The following is a 7572-nucleotide window of genomic DNA, read 5'->3' on the forward strand; positions in this document are numbered from 1 at the left end:
CAAAGCACTCAGACTTAATTTCCAGTTGACACATCAGAAAGAATTACTGTGCCAGAAGTTTTCACACTGGAAATCTTATTGCGAAACAAGTGATAAACTAACAAGTCAAGTCGTAGAAATGCGACATGAATATGATGAGATCCTTAAAAAGGTCTCTGATTTCATCGCCTGGAAAAATACAAAGGAAGGGAAAAAAGCTGACTTGCCCAAGCTAGAAGAATCGCATAAGGAAATTCTGTTTGCAAGTTGGGATTCTTAGCTTAAAGAAGCAGAAAAGGCAACAGCAGACATGACGGCAACAACAAACATTATCATAGAAAATATCAATGAGAATTTTCATGGTGCCAATCTAGTAGCAGAGTCCATTCCAGGGTTCCTTCCATATGCGAAATAGCTCAAACAACAATGGAAACAGGCAGCGGATGAAAAAGTGGAAGTGATAAGGAAAATGACTAGACTAGACTGGGAGGCATATTAGCAACATGTGGTCAAGCCTCACAGCCAATGGATGACCTTGTGATGCCTAACCACTTTTGCTGAGAAAATGGCACCAGCATTGAGAGATGTCGTATTCGATGGACAGTTGAAAGTTGAAATTAGCCAGCCTACGCTGCTGAAGCCTATGGTGGACATTTGCGATCTGAAGGGTCAAATGCAACATAGTTAGTCACCCTGTTTACTTTAATTTTGATTTTATTTTTGCATAAATTGAGGCAGTTCATTTAAACCTCCTCAACTATTTTTTTAATAATCTATTTTTGGTTTTATAGTTTTAGTATTTAAGCCCCTCTCATGCATTTAGAGAAGGGTCCAGAATTTTATCAAAAACTCTCTTCAAAACATGCACTTTTGTCCCTTTGAGGAAGTTCTAGTGAAATATATGGAACAAGATTTATTTTTATCTGACTTAGCATCTTCTACTGAAATTTCACTTTTTTACTCTTAGATGATGTTGAATGGATTGAAGATAGATCAATATTACTGAAACACGTGAGTAGGGTGTATTGTAAATGGTACTTTTATCTCGTAATCCTTTTAACTTATGTATTAAGCAATCATTTCTTTTCGAATTATTTATGTATGAAAGTCTGAATTTCGATTATTGTTATTGCACTTCTATATGATGATGATATTTACTTCATGTTGAATATATGAATAACTCTTTATGTGATATATTTCTCACAATCGTTTTGGCTAAATTTTTATATGAAATGATTATTGTTAAAACGGATTCACTTCTAATCATAATTGAATGATCTTTATTACCAATTGCTTTTAGAAATTATTGTAGATCGCATACATCAAGTTTATCCCAGGTATATTATGATTAGATAGTTTTTAGAAATTAGAAGTTAAAAGAATTGACATTGATTAGTTTAGAGTAGATTATCGTTAGCTTATACGTTACTCTAAAAACATCACACATCACCCCATTTAGCACAAGCATTAAACAGATTGGGAAACTGGTCCCATTATCCCCATTCGGAGCCACTACTCCAAACAGAAAAGGAGCTTCCAATCAAGGTCCGGACCTGGTGGTTTTCCCCCATGTTGAGGCAGCGATTTTCAAGGCTTCAACAGAACCTTAGTTGTGAAAACCCTTAAGCACAAACATGTGTGAGAAAAAATGTGTACAAAAGTCAAATTTTCAGTTTCTTCTTGAGATTCTTCCTTTTCCTTGACCTTCAATCTTCTTCTTCTTGCTTCTTGCTACAAATCGAACTTGATGATGTGTGTATGCTAATGAGGTCAAAGTTCCTTCCATATCGATTCTTTTCATGAGGTTGAGTAGGCCACTTCTAGGCCTACTTTCTCTAGTAGGGTGAACTTGGTCTTAGAGGTTACAAATGACTTTCTAGACACAAATATAATATCTTTTACATGCTACAACTTGCCCAAATGGGCCTTATACAAATGATAATGAATTTCTTGACTCGTGAAAAATCTTCTTTTGACTTGACAAACCCTAGGAGCACAAAATGTATGCTTGACCTAATCGACCAATCAAATGGAACATAAAACCCATGCTTAAAAATAATATTTTTCTTTCTTCTTTTGTTTGTTACATAAAATATACATAATGACATGAGTACAATGAAAATTTTGAAGACCGAAACTAGTTACATTTTCCAACAACTTGCACACAAAATTATAGAAGTAGATTTACTTCAAAAAGGGAGATATATATGGAATGTAATTTGTCTTTAATGTTCTTTATCAAACCCTTGCTTTAAAAACCTGCAAACACATATTCAAAGAAAGGATAGAATATAAATGTTTGAAAGACCACTAAATGTAAGTTATAGATTCACCTTTTCAATCAATAAAAGTCAAAATGTAACTAACCTCATAAGAAATCCACAAACATTAATGATACACATATAAAGATGATCATGTCCCTAAAATCCATCCAAAATGCTCAATTCCCTCATATACAACCAAAGTGCATCGAACAAAGGGAAATAATTCACAAATTTAATAAAAACATGGTTACCCGGAGGAAAAACTCAATTTAAAAGTTTGACTTCTATGCACAAATACTTGCCAATACCAAACTGATGGAAAGCAACAATGGAATTACAGTCAAGCTTTCTAGAGTCTTGAGTCAATTTGGTAGCCACCCAAACCCTGAGGGAACATTGGACATTGAAAAATAATAGTGCCCTCATTCTTATCAGTATTCTCTATTTATTAATTTTTATCTGAAGAAATCACATTTAGAGCAATTCTTAGAAATACAATGTCATGCTCGAGATTGAACCACTACACATGTGGAACCAAACCTCCACACCTAACTGTTGGACCACATCCTCTGTAACAATATTATTTGTTATCCTTCCTAGTATGCCCTTCATGACATGGTTTCAATAGAGAAAATACATCTTGACAATGGGCTTTAGCCAGATTTTGCACTTAGCGTGCGCAACAAGCAAATCGAGGGATTTTATGGTGAGCTGGAACATACTGTTCTTGGTGAAATTTTTAATGCAGGTGCGAAGACTCACCAAGATCTCTTCACTAGGGCCTCACTCACGTAGTATACATTATTCTTTTGATGGCAAAAGAAGTACAATCCTCCATATTTATTGTTGATACCTTCACCTGAAGGGCACTCCACTATGTGCTCGAGGTTTGTGCCCATGAATTTGTGGAGTTTCTCAAAGACTGCGGTCATTTTCTGCTCATTTCTAGGTCTCCTCTTAGAGATAAAACCCTAAAAAGCCATGTAAAATGGTGTTTTTTGGTGAACTAGGTTCTCTCTAAAATGGATTGTGGAGAATAGGAAAATCGATCCCACTATGGGGAGATAAGGATTTGTGAGGTCTAGGGTTGGATTTGCGAGCCAAGATGTAGGTTTTAGATTGCAGTCTAGGGTTTTATGGGTTAAGAGTTTATATATAACACATCATTGAGCGTTGAATAGAATATACGAACACATAAGAGTGGATGTCAAGAATCGTTAACATATGAACGAATTAACATTGGAATGAAAATTGGAAGAAAAATGTTTTGTAATTTAAGAGAAAGAAAAACATTAAGATTGTGGTTTTAATTTATTTGGAATGATTTTTATACCCGTTAAAGGAAGAGTATGTTGTAATTAGTTTGAGTCAAAATGATTTGGTTCTTAATTAGTTTGCAAATTTTTAGAAACTATTTCTAAAGTTTATTAAAGTTTTGGTAAAATTAAATATTAAACTTATTTTTTTTAAATTGAAAATTATTTTTGAATTTTAAAAACTGAATTTCTAATTTTTTATTGGTGGATGACTAATTTTATGTGGCTTAAAATCAAATTTTCAGAATTAAAAATTATTTAAAAATATAAAAGTAAAAATAAAAAACCTTTAATAGCCAAGTATTCTCATAAATTAATTACTGGATTTTTTGTTTACTAGATTTTTTTGTTTTGGACTTTTACTAACCATGGAAACTAGCTGATTTAAAAATAAAAGCAACAACACTACAATAAATAACTTTTTTTTTTTGTAGTTTTATTTCCTTTTAATTTTTTTTTTATTATTTCAATTTTCATGAATTCTAGTTTTTTCTCCATATTTTCAATTTAAGATGATAAATTTTAAAGAGGAAAAAATAAATAAATCAAAAACTTTTTCTAATAATTATTTTTAGTTTTACTGCTTTTTAATTTGATTTATATATTTTTTTGTCTTTTTCTATGGTTTTTTTAGGATGACAATTTTTAAACAAGAAAAGATAATTAAAAAATATAAGTTTTATTACTTTTAAATTTGACTTTTTTTTTTCCAATTATAATTGATAACTGTAGTTTTTATAATTAATAACTACTATGATAATTAGTTTTTAGTTTTTAGAATCTTGTGAGAATTGTTTTCCTAATTTTATTAAGAAAGTTTTATTGATGTATAGTTACTAATTTTTAGGATCTAGTAACATTTTTTCCTAACTTTGTTGAATTTGTTTTATTTAATTATAGTTTTTATAATTTCTTACTCCAAACATATAAAAGTTTCAAGAAATTGATCTTATAACAAGAAATTGAATTCAAGAATTTTTATTTTTATTTTTTCCTTTAGCATGTCTGTCAAGTCAAAGGATTTGAAACTCCATTGGAATATTATTAAGATCCCATTTTGAGGTTTCATATTATGTTTCAAGTAGTTGGAGATTACTCGACATTTATTGGGAGGTTAGTCTTCAATTTCTCATATGTTTCGATTGGTTTGTTAAAGTTGTTTATCTTCTTTCCTTGAACCAAACACAAAAGATTAGTCTTAGTTACCATGCAAAAAGTTAATGTGTGAATTTTGTTAAAGAGGTTTAATCTAATGCAACTTTATTCCTAGTTTTATTCAAAGTGACTGTGTCAAATTTAGCCAATTTAATATTAAATCACAAAGTGACTGTGTCAAATTCAACCAATTTAATATTAAATTACAAATCATAGACAAAACTATAATATTTACAATTTTTTTGGAAAGGGCTAATGATATATTTTATTTATTTTAATATTTAAATGTTTTTAATGTTTTTATTTTTATGATACGAAATGTTTTAGGAACTAAGTATTTTGATCAGAAACTAAGTGTTTTGATATCCATCTATAATTCCTAGTGATTCAATTTATATAATTGTGCTAGTTATAATTTAGTTGTTAAATTAATAGTAAAACAATTGTTATTACGAATCATCCCAACTCAATTTTTCTCTTCAAAAGAAAAGAAAACATTTGAGAGATAACAATAAAATTTTTGTTTCATATCGCCATGCGTTCACTGCCACAAACACGATTTCATTCAACTCTATATCAATCATGCTCAATTTCCATGAACTTTGTAGTAGACAATTGGTTGTGCAAAACAAATTTCTTGAAATTGACATTTCATTGAGTTAAAACTAAGTTTCTCCATATCAATTTGAATCAAACACTGCCAAAAAAATAAAGTTATAAAGCTTCATTACACAACCAATGTTGTAGGGCACTCACCAAAAAACAACATTTTCACTTTCATTTCTATTTTTTAATGAATGCTTTAATTGATCATCTCACACTTGACTCTAACAAATCATGTGAGGGAAGTTTTGCAAAGAATATAAAACATACCCATCATTGTTGGACATAGATTTCAGCTGCAAAAACAAGAAATTGTAGAGGCATTATCAATAGGAGTTTGGTAAAGGAATTTGTTCAAAGGAAGGGATCAAATGGAGGATAGTTGCATGGAAAGTTTAGCATGAAGATAGAAGACATCTCTCGAAATTATAGTGGAAGAAACTACAAATGAACCAGAAGTAGAGCATATCCCTGTTATCCCCACCTCCGAAATAATTCTGAGAATTGAAGAAATACCCCCTCTGGATGTATTCTATAGCCCACATCATAAGGTCGTGGTGAAAAGGCAAAGAAAGAAAATAAAATTGGACTCTATAGTTGCTACTACCCCTAAAAACGAATTAATGGATGTTCTATGGAAGGACTCGCCTATCGATCCATCTACCAACTTAACTAAACTCTCACAATTTGTAGGTGCTTATACTACAATGACCATAGACAAAGCAACGGAAGTTCAAATGTTTCTTAGAGAAAAGGAAAATAAAATAATTTTGTTAAAGCAACAATTACAGCAAGTCAAATCCAAATGTTTCTTAGAGAAAAGGAAAATAAAATAATTTCGCTAAAGCAACAATTACAGCAAGTCAAATCCAACCAGCAGGCAGAGATACAGTTGGCCAAAATTCAACGAGAATTTGAACAAATGCAAATAGAACATTGAATCAGCTTAGCCAAGAAGGATGCAGAGGTGCAGACAATGACTGATCTACATAAAGACGATCCAAAAATTGATCAGTTTATTACCAAAGCACTTGGATTTAACTCCCAGTTGACACATCAGAAAGAATTACTGTGCCAAAAGATTTCACACTCGAAATCTTATTGCGAAAAAAGTGATAAACTGACAAGTCAAGTCGTAGAAATGCGACTTGAATACGATGAGATCTTTAAAAGGGTCTCTGATTTCATCGCAAGGAAAGATACAGAGGAGGGGAGAAAATCCAACCTGCCCAAGCTAGAAGAATCACATAAGGAAATTTTGTTTGCAAGCTGGGATTCTCGGCTTAAAGAAGCAGAAAAGGCAACAACAGATGTGACGGAATTAGTAACATTATCATAGAAAATGTCAATGAGAATTTGCATGGTTCCAATCTAGTAGCAGAGTCCATTCCAGGGTTCCTTCCAGATGCAAAACAGCTCGAACAACAATGGAAACAGGAAGCAGATGAAAAAGCGGAAATGATAAGGAAAACGACCAAACTAGACTGGGAGGCATATTGGCAACATTTGGTCAAGCCTCATAGCCAATGGATGACCCTGCGATGCCTAACCACTTCTAGCAAGAAAATGGCACCAGCCCAAACTGATGTCGTATTCGATGGATAGTTGAAAGCTGAAGTCAGCCAACCTATGCAACCAAAGCCTATGGTGGTCATTTGCAATCTGAAGGGTCGAATGCAACATAGTTAGTCACCCTGTTTACTTTAATTTTGATTTTATTTTTGCATAAATTGAGGCGGGTCATTTAAACCTCCTCAACTATTTTTGTAATAATCTACTTTTAGTTTTATAGTTTTAGTATTTAAACCCCTCTCATGCATTTAGATAAGGGTCTAGAATTTTATAAAAAATTCTCTTCAAAACATGCACTTCTGTCCCTTTGAGGAAGTTCTGGTGAAATATATGGAACAAGATTTATTTTTATTTGACTTAGCATCTTCTACTGAAATTGCACTTTTGTACTCTTAGATCATGTTGAATGGATTGAAGATAGATCAATATTGCTGAAACACATGAACATGATGTATTATAAATGCTACTTTTATCTCATAATCCTTTTTACTTGTGTATTAAGCAATCATTTCTTTTTCGAATTATTTATGTATGAAAGTCTGAATTTCTATTATCGTTATTGCACTTCTATATGATGATTTTATGTTGAATATATGAATAACTCTTTATGTGATATATTTCTCACAATCGTTTCGGCTAACTTTTTATACAAAATGATTATTGTTAAAATAGATTCACTTCCA

General features: G+C 31.8%; 1 pseudogene; it reads right to left on the minus strand.

Moving 5' to 3' along the window:
* Positions 1-2507: 2507 nt before the first annotated feature.
* LOC149230681 (uncharacterized) lies at positions 2508-3467 on the minus strand (annotated as a pseudogene).
* Positions 3468-7572: the final 4105 nt, after the last annotated feature.

The sequence above is a fragment of the Pinus tabuliformis genome, chromosome J (assembly GCF_031772625.1).
Source record: "Pinus tabuliformis cultivar Carrire ecotype Pingquan chromosome J, CPIR1, whole genome shotgun sequence".
NCBI classification, from domain to species: domain Eukaryota; kingdom Viridiplantae; phylum Streptophyta; class Pinopsida; order Pinales; family Pinaceae; genus Pinus; species Pinus tabuliformis.